Source organism: Rhinichthys klamathensis, unplaced genomic scaffold (genome assembly GCF_029890125.1).
Source record: "Rhinichthys klamathensis goyatoka isolate OS25496 unplaced genomic scaffold, OSU_Roscu_1.1 h1tg000223l_1, whole genome shotgun sequence".
Classification (NCBI taxonomy): Eukaryota; Metazoa; Chordata; class Actinopteri; order Cypriniformes; family Leuciscidae; genus Rhinichthys; species Rhinichthys klamathensis.
The window spans coordinates 1,256,039-1,273,987 of NW_026606747.1; the positions used below are offsets into that span (position 1 = coordinate 1,256,039).

General features: G+C 44.4%; 1 long non-coding RNA gene and 3 other non-coding genes across 4 annotated transcripts; 3 read left to right on the forward strand and 1 right to left on the reverse strand.

The window, feature by feature from the left end:
- The first annotated feature begins 728 nt into the window (after positions 1-728).
- Positions 729-801, forward strand: trnar-acg (transfer RNA arginine (anticodon ACG)). The gene has a single exon. It is a non-coding gene; the product is annotated as a tRNA-Arg (tRNA).
- Positions 802-1,106: 305 nt separating this feature from the next.
- trnar-acg (transfer RNA arginine (anticodon ACG)) lies at positions 1,107-1,179 on the forward strand. Its single transcript has one exon. It is a non-coding gene; the product is annotated as a tRNA-Arg (tRNA).
- A 240-nt stretch (positions 1,180-1,419) lies between these two features.
- Positions 1,420-1,491, forward strand: trnae-uuc (transfer RNA glutamic acid (anticodon UUC)). Its single transcript has one exon. It is a non-coding gene; the product is annotated as a tRNA-Glu (tRNA).
- Positions 1,492-7,738: 6,247 nt separating this feature from the next.
- Positions 7,739-10,811, reverse strand: LOC130097733 (uncharacterized). Its single transcript, XR_008808335.1, has 7 exons — positions 9,750-10,811; positions 9,531-9,671; positions 9,235-9,439; positions 8,938-9,042; positions 8,664-8,857; positions 8,442-8,583; positions 7,739-8,324 (listed from the first exon to the last, which is right to left on the reverse strand). It is a non-coding gene; the product is annotated as an uncharacterized LOC130097733 (long non-coding RNA).
- Positions 10,812-17,949: the final 7,138 nt, after the last annotated feature.

Below are 17,949 nucleotides of genomic sequence, written 5' to 3' on the forward strand. Positions count from 1 at the left end.
CAGGCGGAGCTTACGAAACCTGATAGGTTTAGGTTCTGTCCCCAAACGATGTGCCTTCGATAGCTCAGCTGGTAGAGCGGAGGACTGTAGGTGGCAAATTGGCAATCCTTAGGTCGCTGGTTCGACTCTGGCTCGAAGGAGGTCTTTTTCACAAGCAAACATTTCATTGGCCATGCTTCTCGATAACGGTTACCATACAATACCATGCGTCTTTTCAGATGCATTGCATGGGTACTGTCACAAGGACCTTGCTTTAAGACAAGTTTATAGTGTCTATTATGCCAGCACAGGAATGGGAGGAAACTGAACCCCCTGGGCGAGGCAAATGCACTCAAGGTTGCCTGACTGGTCGGCCAGTGGCGCAATGGATAACGCGTCTGACTACGAATCAGAAGATTCCAGGTTCGACTCCTGGCTGGCTCGCTCTGCCTCTTTTGCTTCGCTGTCAGCCCATAGCCATTTTATTATTATTAGCCCATAGTTTTTGTTATTATTATTATTGGATTAGTTGAATAATGTTTTAAATTGACAGTCCAACAATAGGCTGCTTTGTCAGTGGGATAACGGTTACCATACAATACCATGCGTCTTTTCAGATGCATTGCATGGGTACTGTCACAAGGACCTTGCTTTAAGACAAGTTTATAGTGTCTATTATGCCAGCACAGGAATGGGAGGAAACTGAACCCCCTGGGCGAGGCAAATGCACTCAAGGGTGCCTGACTGGTGGGCCAGTGGCGCAATGGATAACGCGTCTGACTACGAATCAGAAGATTCCAGGTTCGACTCCTGGCTGGCTCGCTCTGCCTCTTTTGCTTCGCTGTCAGCCCATAGCCATTTTATTATTATTAGCCCATAGTTTTTGTTATTATTATTATTGGATTAGTTGAATAATATTTTAAATTGACAGTCCAACAATAGGCTGCTTTGTCAGTGGGATAACGGTTACCATACAATACCATGCGTCTTTTCAGATGCATTGCATGGGTACTGTCACAAGGACCTTGCTTTAAGACAAGTTTATAGTGTCTATTATGCCAGCACAGGAATGGGAGGAAACTGAACCCCCTGGGCGAGGCAAATGCACTCAAGGCTGCCTGACTGGTGGGCCAGTGGCGCAATGGATAACGCGTCTGACTACGAATCAGAAGATTCCAGGTTCGACTCCTGGCTGGCTCGCTCTGCCTCTTTTGCTTCGCTGTCAGCCCATAGCCATTTTATTATTATTAGCCCATAGTTTTTGTTATTATTATTATTGGATTAGTTGAATAATATTTTAAATTGACAGTCCAACAATAGGCTGCTTTGTCAGTGGGATAACGGTTACCATACAAATACGATCATTCCCATATTCTTAAAGGGGGGCGGTCACACACTAAAATCCAAAGGGCCTGCTTGAGGCTTGAGGATTGAGGAAGTTCCCATATGGTCTAGCGGTCAGGATTCCTGGTTTTCACCCAAGCGGCCCGGGTTCGACTCCCGGTATGGGAAGTTCGTGTTGTCTTTGCTTCACTTATGGAAACAGCCAGGACGTCTCTCTGTGCCAACTGAAAGGATACAGGTTATATCCAGCATTCCAGTCCTAAATTAGTAGTGATATTGGTAGTATCACTACTAATTTACTGTTCATCTGTTATAATGGCGAACATATCGGATGTGTGTCTAACGTTACCTCTGAGTGCAGGTGAGGACACATTCGAGCTGATGTCGGTACGATTGGAACTGGAATCGGTGGAGAAACAGATCCGTGGTCTGCTGGAGAGGCAAGCCGAGCTGCGGGATCGGCGATCAGCGCTTGAAACGTCACGTGCCGATGCTCACAAGTCAGTGGTTAGTAACTTTTTGCCTCTGACTTCCTCTACTCCGTGCGTTTCTCTGCCCAGGAGGACGCGATCATCTCTGGCTTCATTCACTCCGGCACCGACACAGCACCATGGACCCTGGGTGATCCCACAGCGGAAGACACGAGCCAGGACCAGAGCAAGAACCTCTCCGCCCCTCCCGGTCTTCGAGATCTCCACTCGGAACCGCTTCTCCCCTCTTCGCGAGTCGGAACGCGACGACGCCGTGATCATCGGCACTTCCATGGTCCGTCATGTCCGCGCTACCTCAGGTAAGGGTAAGGTGCGCACTCACTGCTTTCCTGGTGCTCGTGTTCTTGATGTCGCCGCACAGGTTCCCGAGATCCTGAACGGTGACGAGCGCGTCGGAGCCGTTGTCCTCCATGCGGGAACGAACGACATCAGGCTGCGGCAGACGGAGGTTCTGAAGAAGGACTACAGGAGCCTGATCGAAACGGTACGCAGCACAGCGCCTGAGGCAACGATCATCGTGTCTGGACCGCTTCCCACGTACCGACTAGGACAAGAAAGGTTCAGTAGACTATTTGCTCTAAATGAATGGTTAATGTCATGGTGTAATGAACAGAAACTGCTCTTTGTAAATAATTGGAATCTGTTCTGGGAGCGACCTAGGCTCTACCGTGCTGATGGCCTGCACCCCAGCAGAATCGGAGCGGCTGTGCTGTCAGACAACATCTCCAAGACGTTGCACACCATCTGACTAGTAAGTCAAAGTCCAATTCACAGTCTTTGCTGTCCCAACTTAATTGATATAAGTAGTGTAGAACATTATATAGAAACTGTGTCTATTCCTCGTCTAGTGAGGCCAAACAATAAATCTAGTCTAGGATCTAGGAAAAATCTTATTGTAATTAAACCAGAAAATCTAAATATCAGTGAACAAAAACAATTTCTAAAACTAGGTCTTCTAAACATTAGATCGCTCACACCTAAGGCGGTTATTGTAAATGAAATGGTCACAGATAATAGCTTCGATGTACTTTGCCTTACTGAAACCTGGCTTAAACCAAATGAGTATTTCGGTCTAAATGAGTCTACTCCGCCAGGATACTGTTATAAGCATGAGCCCCGTCTGATCGGTCGTGGCGGCGGTGTTGCAACAATCTATAGAGATATTCATAATGTTACTCAGAAAACAGGTCACAGGTTTAATTCGTTTGAAGTACTTGTGCTAAATGTTACGCTCTTAGATGTAAGAAAGAAATCCCTATTATCTCTAGCCCTGGCTACTGTATATAGACCGCCAGGGCCCTACACTGATTTCCTAAAAGAGTTTGCAGACTTTCTCTCAGATCTATTGGTCAATGCTGATAAAGCAATAATTGTTGGAGATTTTAACATACACGTAGATAACACAAATGATGCGTTAGGGGCTGCGTTTACAGATTTATTAAACTCCTTTGGGGTCAGACAAAAACGTCAGTGGTCCCACTCATCGTCTAAATCATACACTAGATTTAATCATATCATACGGAACCAATCCAACCGATATAGATATTATACCGCAAAGTGACGATCTCACTGATCATTGCATGGTAACTTGTATAATACGTACTGCTGAAATTTGTCATGTTGCGCCGCGTTATAGACCAGGCAGAACAATCCTTCCAACCACTATAGATAGATTCTCAAATAGCTTACCTGATCTATCTCAGCTGCTCAGAGAACCCAAACAAACAGATGAACTAGAGGAAATGACCAGCAGTTTGAGCACCATTTTCTCTAGTACATTAGATATTGTTGCACCAATTAGATTAAAAAAGGTTAGAGAGAAAACTAAAGCACCATGGTACAATAGTACTACACATGCTATCAAGAGAGAAACTCGTAACTTAGAGCGTAAATGGAAACAAACTAATTTAGAGGTCTTTAGAATCGCGTGGAAAGACAGTGTGTCACGTTATAAAAAGGCTCTAAAAGCAGCCAGGGCTGAGCATCTCTGCAAACTAATAGAAAATAACAAAAATAATCCAAGGTTTTTATTTAACACCGTGGCTAGACTAACAAATAAACAGACATCGCCAGAGCAAAATATTCCGTTACAGTATAGTTGTAATGATTTTATGAATTACTTCAATGAGAAAATAGAAAGCATCCGAAATACAATTGTAAATGTACAATCCTCTATGGTGTCTTGTGATTCAGCCTCAATTATCGCCCCTCAAGAACAACTACACCGCTTTACAACTGTAGGACAGGAAGAGCTAAATAAACTTATCATTGCATCTAAACCAACAACATGTTTATTAGATCCAATTCCCACTAAACTACTGAAAGAAGTGTTACCTGTAGTGGAAGAGCCTCTTCTCAATATTATTAACTCGTCTTTATTCTTAGGTCATGTTCCAAAAATATTCAAGCTGGCAGTTATAAAACCTCTTATTAAGAAACCGCAATTAGATCAAAATAACTTAGCAAATTACAGACCCATTTCAAATCTTCCATTTATGTCTAAAATACTAGAAAAAATTGTGTCCGCTCAATTGTGCTCTTTCTTGCAAGAAAATGAGATATATGAAAAATTTCAGTCAGGATTCAGACCGCATCATAGCACAGAAACTGCGCTAGTTAAAATTACAAATGATTTACTTTTAGCTTCTGACCAAGGCTGTATCTCAATACTAGTTCTACTCGATCTTAGCGCTGCGTTCGACACTATAGATCACAAAATACTCTTGGATCGACTACAAAACTACACTGGTGTTCAGGGACAGGCATTAAGCTGGTTCAGATCGTACTTATCGGACCGTTACCATTTTGTCTGTTTACAGTTTTTTTCAATTGCTTACACACTAAAATTAAAACTTTCCCACTATTAGCAAAACCTTACACTCAAGGAGCAAAACACCAGTCTAGATTTGCACAATTGTAAGCACGTTGTCAGCTTCACCCTTTTTGCAAAACATTACACACAGTGATTTGTAAAACTCTACACACATTTTCACACCTTAGACACAGATAAGGATTGTGAGGTTACTTCCTTGTCATTACAAAGCCCCGGTTTGCCATTGACCACACTAATGAATGAATTGGATATGCACATCCATCAGGCGTGGAAGCACACATGTGCTAATTTGAAAACGCAGCACTCAGGTGTGCTATAAAAGGCAGCAGGTGAGTTCACCTGTCTTCAACAAAAATGGAAGGAGCTAGACGAAGAAGAAGAAGAAGAAGAGTGAGAATAAAAGGGGGAGCTGAAAGAGGAGATGAAGGAGGTAGAGGAAGAGGAGAAGGAGGTAGAGGAAGAGGTGAACGAGGTAGAGGAGGAGGAGAAGGAGGTAGAGGAAGAGGTGAAGGAGGTAGAGGAAGAGGTGAAGGAGGTAGAGGAAGAGGTGAAGGAGGTAGAGGAGGAGGAGAAGGAGGTAGAGGTGAAGGAGGTAGAGGAGGAGGCCCAGGTAGAGGAAGAGGAGAAGAAGGGGATAGAGGAAGAGGCCTAGGTAGAGGAAGAGGTAGAGAAGGACTTGTAGAGTTGATAGAACCTGAACAAAGAAGACGAGGACCAAATTTGACTCAAGAAATCCGTGCAACACTTATTGACCATGTTATCAACCATGGACTGACAACGATGGAAGCTGGACAAAGAGTTCAACCAAATCTCTGGTTGATACTGTAACTGAATAGTTACAGTATTCTTGTTGCTTTTACAGTAGTTTTTCTCCAGAGTCAAACTGTATGTACTTCATGCAGTAATTTTTATTTGTCTACAGATTTTATTTTTTTCATTGATTTCATTGTTGGTTGATTACTGTAACTGATTATGGTTAGAAATACTGTAAATAAATACTTGAAATATGAGTCTGCAGAAATCAGTGTTGTGCAGTGCTTGGCAAGTTTATAGTAGGCCTATTAGTGTACATTCTCCCTATATCTCAAACTAATCATGAAGAATGTTGTTTGTTTGTCACAATTTTTTTTCATCTAAATTATCCCTTACATAACAATGTCTGGCCAAAAATCTAGCACATGCTATTTCCTAAAAATAGTTGTTTTACAAATGTGTTTTTTATTTATCACAGAAGTGTGAAACTGGTTGCAATAGTGTCTGATCATTGAGGACTGTGTTGGTTAAATGAAAACTAATAGCATTTTCACAAATATGTGTATATCTTTTGTCTGAAGTGTGTATGTTTTGACAGAAGTGTGTCATTTTGCAAACAATCTAGGAATTATGCCAATTGAGTGTGGTGTTTGGATAATTGTGATTACATTTTGAAAAAAAGAACCCGGTTTTCAAAATTGCGTGTAAACAATTGAAAAAAACTGTAAATGGGGAAAAATCGAAGATAACGTCAGTAGACTATGGAGTGCCGCAAGGATCGGTGTTAGGCCCTCTGCTATTCTCAATATACAGTATATGCTGCCACTTGGTAATATTATAAGAAAACATGGAATTAATTTCCACTGCTATGCTGATGACACTCAATTATATATTTCATCACGACCAGATGAAAACACTAACTTATCTAAATTGACAGAATGTCTTAAAGATATAAAATGCTGGATGACGTGTAATTTCCTGCTATTAAATCCAGATAAAACGGAGGTATTACTTATTGGTCCAAAAAACTACCCACAAAATCTCTTACAATACAACTTTAATTTAGAAGGATGTCCTGTTACCTTATCGACTACAGTAAAAGACCTGGGTGTTATGCTAGACCGCAACTTGTCTTTCGAAAATCATATTTCATATGTTACAAGAACTGCCTTCTTCCACCTTAGAAACATTGCTAAATTACGTAACATGCTATCTGTTTCTGATGCAGAAAAGTTAGTTCATGCATTCATGACCTCGAGACTAGATTACTGTAATGCTTTATTAGCTGGTTGTCCTGCATCCTCAATAAACAAGCTACAGTTAGTGCAAAATGCAGCCGCTAGAGTTCTTACTAGGTCAAGAAAATATGATCATATAACACCGATTCTATCATCTCTGCACTGGTTACCTATTAAGTTCCGTATCAATTACAAAGTACTACTACTGACCTATAAAGCCCTAAATGGTTTAGCTCCTGTGTATTTAATGGACCTTCTATCGCCCTACAATCCATCGCGTTCTTTAAGATCACTAAATTAGAGGCTTCTGGTCATTCCTAGGATATCTAAGTCCACTAAAGGAGGGAGGGCGTTCTCACATTTAGCTCCTAAACTCTGGAATAGCCTTCCTGATACTGTTCGTGGCTCAGACTCGCTCTCCCAGTTCAAAACTAGATTAAAGACGCATCTCTTTAGCCAAGCATTCACATAATGCTTACCTTCTATTGTTGAATCAGATCGAATGCACTAATATTATGAACAGCAGCTACGCTAATTATTTCCCATCTGCTTTTCTGCTGTTATCTCGGGACGCCAGTCCCGAGGTAAATAGCGTTCGTCAGCTCCAGTTTGTATCCAGACTCTCACGGAGACTTCAGATGCCCCAACACCTGCGATGAGACGACTCGACGCCTGTGAAGAGAAGACTCAACGCCGGCGATATGTTATGCCCTAAATTAGTACATGATGACTAACTAACTATATTCTTCTATGTACATTTCTGAAATGCACTTTCTGTAAAGCTGCTTTGAAACAATATGTATTGTGAAAAGCGCTATACAAATAAATTTGAATTGAATTGAATTAGCTACTACTCGCGGGCTTTCGTCTGTTGTCCAACAGCGAGTACCTCATGTGACGTCATGCAATGCATTGTGGGAGAAATTAGAATTCTCGCTAGGCTATTGGTAAATGCTAACACATCACTGACTTTTCCGTATTATATTTCTTTTTTGTAATCCCCTACAACATAAAATACAATGGATAACTGTTTAAATGTTTATTACCAACTAGAAAACTGGCAAAAAAAAAAAAAAAAAACCCTGCACCATGGCCTTTAATCTTTCCAGCAATTTGTTGTTTTTCTTTTCATTATAGTGATGAATTATGTTCCTCATTTAAAAGAGATGGGTCGATGGCAAAGACATGTTCAAAAAGTAGTTTTTTTTTTTTCATCTTTGCGAAGAGTTGCTCTGCAACCTGGCTATTCACTTTGCCAGCCAATTGAGGTACTAGAGTGAGCTTCCTCAACACATCTTTGCTGTCTTTTGTATTGGCTTCATGAAACCGATCATACAGCACATAGTGATCCGATGTACCCGTAACTGGGTGACCATTAAGGTCTGGCTCTGTCTTCTTAGTGTTCAGCCAAGGTAGCGACACTTTAAGCTGTCCACATTTGGCCAATTCGATGTTGGATTGAGTGGGTTCTGCCAAGCGACCCTCAAATGGATGAGATAGGTACCTCTTCTGATGCCCTTAAATTCAAGTGAGTTGCAAGACCCCGTGCAAAGTCATAAATTATGACATTTGGCATATGCTTCCAGGATAATAGTAAGTCTGCGAAGTCTCGAGGGCTCTCAGCTCGGAGATTGCATTTGATACTGTAAACAATCCCACATGGGCACATGATCACTGCCCAGCCTCCTAAAAAACAAGATATTAATCACATCTAATGAGTAAATCAAAGTATAAAATTTGTTTCTAACTAGACCTTAACTAGATTGCAATTAAAATATTATGTGCAAGACAACTTAAACTTACCAGAGGCCCCCCATATTTTGTCAAAGATTTTGTCATACGTTTGTCTGGATTTCATTTCATTTGACAACCTCTGAAGAAGATCACTGCGGGATCCATTGGAGTCCAAGCCACATTCTTTACATAACTTCCGAATGACCACAACCTAACAAAATATATAGTCTTGTTAAAAAGGTAATATTAAAAACACAACACAGTCGGGTGTTTTTGACTAACAAACCTTACCTTTTGTTTGTATATTTCTTCTCTGAGTCTGTCCTCTGTAACCGTAATTTCAGAAATTTCAGATACAGACTTTGAAACATGAATCTTTTCAAACTCTGTGTTTAGTACAGAGTCTGAACGCCGTGTGGCTTTCCCTATCCAAGGAGCCCAAAAATGGTATGTTGGTGATACCGCACATGAATTGTGTCTACCACCTAAAAACCACAAAAAAAACATTGTATTATGTTGCATTTTTACATGCTTTCCAATAGTGTACAAAGCACTGTGTTCATACTTGCAACAAATCCACGACCAATCATATCACAGGACATGGCCTCCCAAAACTATTCCAGGTTGACCTCCCCATCAAAATTCTCTGCAGGACTCTGGATGTCACTTACTAAAGAGTGAAAAAAATTGTGCATTATGACACACTAAGGTCACACTAAGAAAACCATTTAAGAAAAAAAAAATCCAATTACAATGAACATATAAAACATGTTAAGTAAGTCGCTTTGGATAAAAGTGTCTGCCAAATACATAAATGTTAATGTAAACACAATTAGCACGTGGAGTATCGCAATAGTCATACCTGATAAATGGAAAACACCTTTTTTGTGTAAATCCATGATCACCACAGGGGGATGATCACCACAAGTAATGCAGGAATACTTGTACTCATGATCAGTAAGGGCCTCAAAGTGCAAGTATGCATGAAGCACGGTGTCTGCTGGTGGAAATTTCAGACCTGTCAAATCTTGCAAAAACTCGACTGCTCTGCTCACAGCAGTATGGGCCTGAGAAAAAATATATAAAAAACATCTATGTACAAACTTGGAGACATTGAAAGGTGCTGTACTTACTGAACATTCTTACATTGAAGGTTACCTGTAGAAGGTTTCTTAAAGTTAAGCATTAAGTGTATGTCAAGGATGATGTGGTCGTTAAAGTTGTGGAGTTGGTCTTTCCACTCTTGGTAGCGATAAAACATTCCACACAGTGGGCACTGCTTACAGTAGGTTGATACTTCTATCATTCAAACAAAGTATTACATTAGAGGACAGTGTAATTTCATTGCACATATGCATATTTATAACACCATCCTACCTTCAACAATGCACCAGTTGGAGAGTATTTTAGCTCTCTTTGTTATTAAAATAGGGTCACTAAGGGGGACGACACCTGGGCATCTATGACACACAGTTTCTTCTGGACAAAGATATTTTTAGTAGTCTTTGCCTAGTGATGGTGCACGTATATTTTCTGGTAGGACAGCAGGTATCATCTTGTTCTGTAAAATGTACTGTACCATTTGTTTCAGTCCCAGATCATGTGGAGGATACAATGGATGGTCTTCTGTGACGTTGCTCTCCTCTGAATGTGTATGAGCCTTTTGGGGTGGGGATTCTTCTCTGCTGAAGACAGTACGGAAAAGCTCACGGTCTGTTTGAAATAGATGCCATTTCGCAATGTACTTATGCGGACATGAACGGCGCACTTTGGAACAGGGGCAGTGCCATGTGTTTAATTTGGTGTTGTAAACAACAATGACACGCCCCAACCGGCTATAATAGGACACATTTGGCTCAAAAACGGAGATGAACTTTTTTGTTTGAGGACTGCCAATTGAGGTTTCTACAGACAGTGGTATACTGCTAGAAACAGCAAGCTGCTGACGAGCAAGGCAAATGTTTTTCTTCTCATCACCAAACCACTTTGCTCTCACCATTTCCATTAAAACGTCTTCCTTTAGAGAGACTGCTTCAGCTGAGGATGTGCAGAAACTTACAGATCTGACATGCATACACTGATAGGATAACAGACCACTCCTCTGTGCTACTTCCATGTTTACTTGGCATTCGTTTGATTCGCAGCAGACTTTTTGTTGTTCTCCCCATGTTTTGTATTGGACATGCAGAGGACTACTCTGACCACTTGCAACTTTAAGCACTGTGAATATGCCATTTGTTTTGTCTACACACTGGCTTGCAAGGTGGAATCTGGCATTAATGTCCTGAATTGGTTGATTTGTGTGTTTATGGTCAATATGTTTTTTTATATTTTTTTTATTCATGAGGGTACTGCACATTGGGCATTTCTGTTTAATAACAGGCCGTGCACGAACCCTGCCTGGCACGTTAAATGCTGTTCTGGTCTCTGATGGGGTCTCAGTAGTCGCTGGCACGTTAAATGCTGTTCTGGTATCTGATGGGGTCTCAGTAGTCGCTGGCACGTTAAATGCTGTTCTGGTATCTGATGGGGTCTCAGTAGTCGCTGGCACGTTAAATGCTCTTCTGGTACCTGATGGGGTCTCAGTAGTCGCTGGCACGTTAAATACTGTTCTGGTATCTGATGGGGTCTCAGTAGTCGCTGGCACGTTAAATGCTGTTCTGGTACCTGATGGGGTCTCAGTAGTCGCTGGCACGTTAAATCCTGTTCTGGTACCTGATGGGGTCTCAGTAGTCGCTGGCACGTTAAATGCTGTTCTGGTATCTGATGGGGTCTCAGTAGTCGCTGGCACGTTAAATGCTGTTCTGGTATCTGATGGGGTCTCAGTAGTCGCTGGCACATTAAATGCTGTTCTGGTATCTGATGGGGTCTCAGTAGTCGCTGGCACGTTAAATGCTGTTCTGGTATCTGATGGGGTCTCAGTAGTCGTGGCACGTTAAATGCTGTTCTGGTATCTGATGGGGTCTCAGTAGTCGCTGGCACATTAAATGCTGTTCTGGTATCTGATGGGGTCTCAGTAGTCGCTGGCACATTAAATGATGTTTTATAAACAAAGTTCGGGAGGAGCACGTTCAAATAATCATTCCAATCAACTGGTCATCAAACAATTACCATGTCTACCCTATCAGCACGAGAAGGAGCATATAAATATTCACTCTGTCAACTCACCTAACATTCCTTGACAGTTTCAGCATCTGGTCCCGCCCATTTGTTACAATGTCTGAGATCGAACTCTTCCCGTCCGACGACGACTCCTTCGTCGCCCAGGCTCCATCACAGCTTCCCACCGCTGCAACGAGCTCCCACGCTCAACAGGACACCGCATCTGAACTTCCAGCATCACCGCGCGGCCGCCGGTCTAGCCGAGCCGCTTCCCATACTCCGAGGCGCCGGGGCTTGCCCTCACCTCCACCATCAAGACCTCCTCCACCATCTCCAGCTTCCTCCTACACCTCAGCACAACCCAATATTCCTGCAATTGAGAAGAGGACAGTGCTGGGGTTGAGACAAGCGCTAATCAGCGCTGATGTTAATTTTTCTAGGAGAATGAACAAAGCACAACTATACAACCTGTACGTTTCACTCCAGGCAGCTTTCCCTTCTCCAAAATCCACTCCACCTTCAAAATCCGCAAAAAAGGCAAGTAATTACAAGGCTCCAAACTCACGTTCCCAGAAATCACCTTCTCCCGCTCTTGCAGGGCCCAGTTTTCCGCGAGCGCCAGGCCGCAGCAGGCCTCCAGCTAGCCTGGGCCGCGCCCCAGATTCCACCGCCGTCAGGCCCCTCTCTTCTCTCCGCTCCGCTGAGCTACAGACCGCAGTCTTTTCCAGCACCGCACCTCACGTACCAATGCCAGTTCCAAGCGAAACGGGCCGCTCTTTCAGCGTGAGTATGCCAACGGCACAAGCCCAACTACCACATACTTTTCCTGTCACCTTTTCCAACCCTTTCCCCTGTCCATGGCCTGCAGCCCCACCACCAGACTCTAGCGTGAGGCTGCTTCAGCTAGAGGCGCAGGCCCAGGCACCTTTTCTACCTCCCCAGCTCCCCTCCTTTCCCACTTTTCCAGTTCTTCCTCAAGCTTTAGGGGCCGACCCAAGTGTGAGGTTGCCTCCACAAACGGCCTCGGCCCCAGGGGTTTTTCTTCCTAACACCTTTCCCCAAAATCGGTCTCCTTTCACGCTGTTCTCCGCAACACCGATGCCCATCCCGCCGAACGCTACAGCTATGGAACCGCCCCCTGTTGCCAGCAACATCAGAGCACACATCCTCACAGGTGCGGACATCGATTTATCTTCCCTTCTTTCTTTACTCCCCCCCTCTGTCTCAAATCGCCAAATCGACTGCGGCGATTTTGCAGTCACCCTCAAAAACCCAGTTAATAATTCATCCCGCATTCTGTCGTTTTCTGAATTTGCAATTGCTTTCAGCCGGTATAGCGAAATAATTTGTGCCGCACTCCCCCACAGGAGACGAGAGCTAAACGACTATCTCGCGATAATCGCAGAGCTCGCGTTATCATACGGAGGAACCCATTTTTATACTTACCACAAATTGTTCTCCGCAAAGTGCGCCGTCCGCGTAGCTCAGTGGAACCAGTGCCCTTACTGGGGCGCCCCAGACACAGAGCTACACAATAGAGTGTTCCTAGGCTGCCGTAACATTTCCTGCGCTGTTTGCAGATCCGTTTCGCACTCCACCACGGCGTGTCCCTTGATTAACCCTGCAAATCCTCCCCGCCCAGATTCACCAGCTGAAAAATCAACCAGTTATGTCCCGCGGCCAGCAAACATTAATTTCAACGACTCAGCCACAGATTCTAAAAGAAGAAAAACCTCCTTCCCATCCAACAACCAAGTCTGCAATAACTTCAATTCAGGACGTTGCTCACGGCAACGCTGCCGTTATTTACACATCTGCAGCTATTGCGGTGGCGCGCACGCTCGCACTATATGCCCTGTAAAAAGGTCCGTAAATAAAGATTCCAAAAATTACTTGTCGACTCCTGTGAATTTTTCTCGTCTGTCTTCTGAATTAGCTCACCACCCTAACACTAACTTTACTGACTATTTACTGTCTGGTCTCGAACACGGCTTCAAACCCGGCGTTGAAAGCCTTCCCACTCAAAGTATCATATGTGACAATCTCCAGTCTGCTCTCGCTGAACCTGAAACAGTCGACATCCTGATTAAAAAAGAAATCGAATCAGGCTTCATGATTGGTCCGTTTAACATTCCTCCTTTCGAATGTTTCCGCGTCAGCCCCATTGGAGTGGCCACAAGAAAATTTTCCGGCAAAAAACGTTTAATAATCGATCTCTCAGCCCCGCATAATTCTCCGTTTCCAAGCATAAAAAGCCTTATCTCGCTTGAACAATTTTCTCTTCATTACCACACCATTGACCAAGCCATAACCTTGATTAAAGACGCAGGCTACGGCGCTTGTCTCGCTAAAGTCGACATCACTTCTGCTTTTAAAGTGATGCCCATTCATCCAGATTCATGGCATTTGTTCGGCGTACGCTGGCAAGAGAAATTTTACTTTGCCGTCCGTTTAACTTTCGGCTGCAAAAGCAGCCCTAAGATTTTCGACATGCTATCAGAAGCCATTTGCTGGATTCTTTCCAATAACTACTCGATACCCTACTTAATCCACCTGCTAGATGATTTCCTAATTATCTCACCACCCGACACCATCCCAGCCGCGCATCTTCTCACAGTCCAAAAAGTCTTCGCTGAGCTCGGGATTCCAATCGCCCAAGAAAAAACCATGGGCCCATCCACATCCATCGAATTTCTGGGCATTAGTTTGGACACAGTCAATTTCCAGGCCTCACTGCCCAAGGAAAAAATCAACAGGATTATTCTGGTCGCATCCACCCTCCTAGAAAATCCAAATTGCTCTAAACGAGAGCTACTATCTCTGCTCGGCCACTTAAACTTTGTGATGCGCATCATCCCGCAAGGCCGCCCTTTCATCTCACATCTTCTCTTCCTCGCATCATCAATCCACGCGCTAGAGGACCAAATTTCCCTAACTACGTCATGTTGCAACGAGCTCAGTTTATGGATAACCTTCCTTAAACAATGGAACGGCCTGTCTTTTTTCTATAACAATCTGATTTCTCTCCCCGTGGATATCCAACTGTTCACTGATGCTGCTCCCTCTGTCGGTTTCGGGGGATTCTACCAAGGCCGTTGGTTTGCTTCTACATGGCCCGCCCAGCTGTTAGACTCACCGCAATCACAATCATCCTCAGCGCTGTTCGAATTGTATCCTTTAGTAGTAGCAGCCTTCCTGTGGGGTAAAGAATGGTCAACTAACAGCATCATGGTACACTGCGATAATGAAGCAACCGTGCACTGCATCAACAAAGGCCGCTCAAATTCCCCCGCACTAATGCCTCTCCTAAGACGCCTCATTTGGATCGCAGCTTGCGATCAATTCATCTTAACTGCAAAACATGTTCCCGGGTCCAGAAATCAAATAGCTGACTCTCTCTCTCGTTTTGCTTTCCAGAAATTCAGGCTGCTGGCACCAGATGCGGACCCTTTTCCAACCCCAGTACCTCACTATTCAGAGCTGATATTCCCATAAACCACCCACTGAAACCACTTCTCGATGCCTCTCTTAATTCCATCCTTCAAGCCGTTTCACCCAGCACCCTCCAATCCTACTTAACCGCATGGAAGTGTTTTAAGTCTTTTCACTCAACATACAACCTGCCTTTTCCCAACTTTTCTCTGCTTACCATCACTTCATTCATATCCTATCTCAACAGCATCAAGAACCTCAAAGCCTGCTCTATCAAGGGTTATCTAAGCTGAATCCAATTCTTCCACAAACTCCTTTTTGGTTCACCTTCCTCAGACATAACAAATTCTCAGACATCAATGCTCATCAAAGGCATCCAAAAAACCCAACCCACCCGCCCTGATGCCAGACAACCAATAACTTTAGACATACTCGCTAAATGCATCTTCACCCTCCGCCGAGGCTATCACTCCACCAACACAGCCCGTACACTGGACGCAATGTTCATATTGGCTTTTTCGGTTTTCTCAGATGCTCAGAACTCACCATCACTTCCAGTTTTAACCCAAAAGTCCACCCCACAATCTCAGATCTATCAGTTCTAGACAACAAAACCATCTCTTACTTCATAAAGCAAAGCAAGACAGATCAAATGAAAAAAGGCCATTTCATATACATCTTCAATCTCCCATCACCAATCCAACCGTACCAATCTCTCTTAGCATACTTTTCAGGAACTCGCAGGCCAAGTCCCCTTCCGACCCACTCTTCACTGATGATTCCAATCGCCCCGTCACACGTTTCTGGTTCCAAAAACACCTCAAGTCCATTTGCTCCAATCAGACATCCCAGCAGACCACTTTTCCAGCCATTCATTCCGTATAGGCGCAGCAACCACAGCCGCCCAAAAAGGCCTCTCCCAGCAGCAGATTCAAGAGCTTGGCCGCTGGTCATCGGAGGCCTTTAAGAGTTACATCCGTTCAAACCGCTTCCATATCAAAGAAGCTCAACGAACCCTCATCAGTTAAAATTTCTCCAGTATCAACTTTCTCATACAACCAACCTTACAGGCCCACCACTCCCGCAGGAGCCCCGTCCCCCATCCCAACTCACTCCACGGCCACAGCAGTGCCTTCTCCGCTCCCGCAGGAGCCACCATATCCTGCTCCCGCAGGAGCTCAGCCCTCCTTCCAACTTTCCTTTCGGATAGCCAGAAAGCAATTTCAAAGCAAGTTCGGTTCCAATACAGCAGCAGCATCATCTCTTCCTTTCCAGCAGAAGCTCGTTCTCAATCCAACTGGCCCACCGGTTAGAAAGAACTACAACACAATCTTCTCCGCTCCCGCAGGAGCCCAGTCTTTAATCCAACTTTCCTACTGGACAGTCGAGTCCAGAAAGCAAGTTCGGCCCACCTCAGCAGCAGTATCATCTCTTCCACTCCCGCAGGAGTTCCATTTTCTTCTTCCAACTCGCTCCATTCCCACGGAATCATTATCTCTTCCGCTCCAGCAAGTGCCCAACTCTCCCCTCAACTCACCATGGGATACCTGGAAAGCAAGTCGAAAGCAAGTTTGTCCACTGTCGCACCAGTGTCTTCTACTCCGCTCCCGCAGGAGCTCCATTACTCCGTCCAAACTTGCTCTATTGCCGCAGCAGCGTCATTCACTCCGCTCCCGCAGGAGCTCAAGTCTATGTCCAAAATAGTTTGGGATTCTCAAGCAAGATTGAAAGCAAGTCTGGTCCACTGCCGCAGCAGTGTCATCTACTCCGCTCCCGCAGGAGCTCCATTACTCCATCCAAACTTGCTCCATTGCCGCAGCAGCGTCATCCACTCCGCTCCCACAGGAGCTCAAGTCTATGTCCAAAATAGTTTTGGATTCTCAAGCAAGATTGAAAGCAAGTCTGGTCCACTGCCGCAGCAGTGTCATCTACTCCGCTCCCGCAGGAGCTCCATTACTCCGTCCAAACTTGCTCCACTGCCGCAGCAGTGTCATCTACTCCGCTCCCGCAGGAGCTCCATTACTCCGTCCAAACTTGCTCCACTGCCGCAGCAGTGTCATCTACTCAGCTCCCGCAGGAGCCCCATTACTCCGTCCGAACTTGCTCCATCGCCGCAGCAGTGTCATCTCCTCCGCTTCCGCAGTAGACCTTCCCCAGCCTACTACCTGAGAAGCACACCTATCCAACCTCAAAGACAACCAACTCCCGTCCTATGGTAGAAGAAGCCTTCCAGCGACTAACCCCTTCCCACGGCTGATGTTTTAAGCTTTGCACTCCGCAAGTTTTGGGGGGGGGTCATCAACATCATTTTGGCAGCTGTCCGGCATGTTATTTTGCAGCTTTTGGGGGAGTGCTCTGGGTTCGGGCCGAATACCTAACTCGGAGCCCTCTCCTCGGACAGCACGCCAAATACGCATTTATTCTATCCGACTTATTTGTAAGTGTGAACTCGTGAAATGATGTTTTATAAACAAAGTTCGGGAGGAGCACGTTCAAATAATCATTCCAATCAACTGGTCATCAAACAATTACCATGTCTACCCTATTAGCACGAGAAGGAGCATATAAATATTCACTCTGTCAACTCACCTAACATTCCTTGACAGTTTCAGCATCCCTCCACCACCCCGACTCCGGCAACGATTGACGCGCGTTCACGGGTGATGGAAGTCGGCGTACGAGGTATGACGTAGCGTAGGAACCGTCGTGACGTAGAACGAACGCGCCTGCGCAGCCAGAGTGCAGAGCAAAACAAAACTACACTCAGTTCACCCGTGAACGCGCGTCGATCGTTGCCGGAAGTCAGATATTTTCATTTATAAAGGTTTAAATATGTATATTTTTACGACAAAACCGCACGGATTACCCTCAGAAGGCCTTCGTTTATCCCCCTGGAGCCGGATGGATTACTTTTGTGAAGGATGTATGCACATTTTGGGACTTGAAGGAGGTGGACCCCATTGCTTCACATTATATCCACTGAAGGGTCTAAGACATTTTCTAAAATAACTGAAAATGTGTTCGTCTGAAACAAGATTGACAT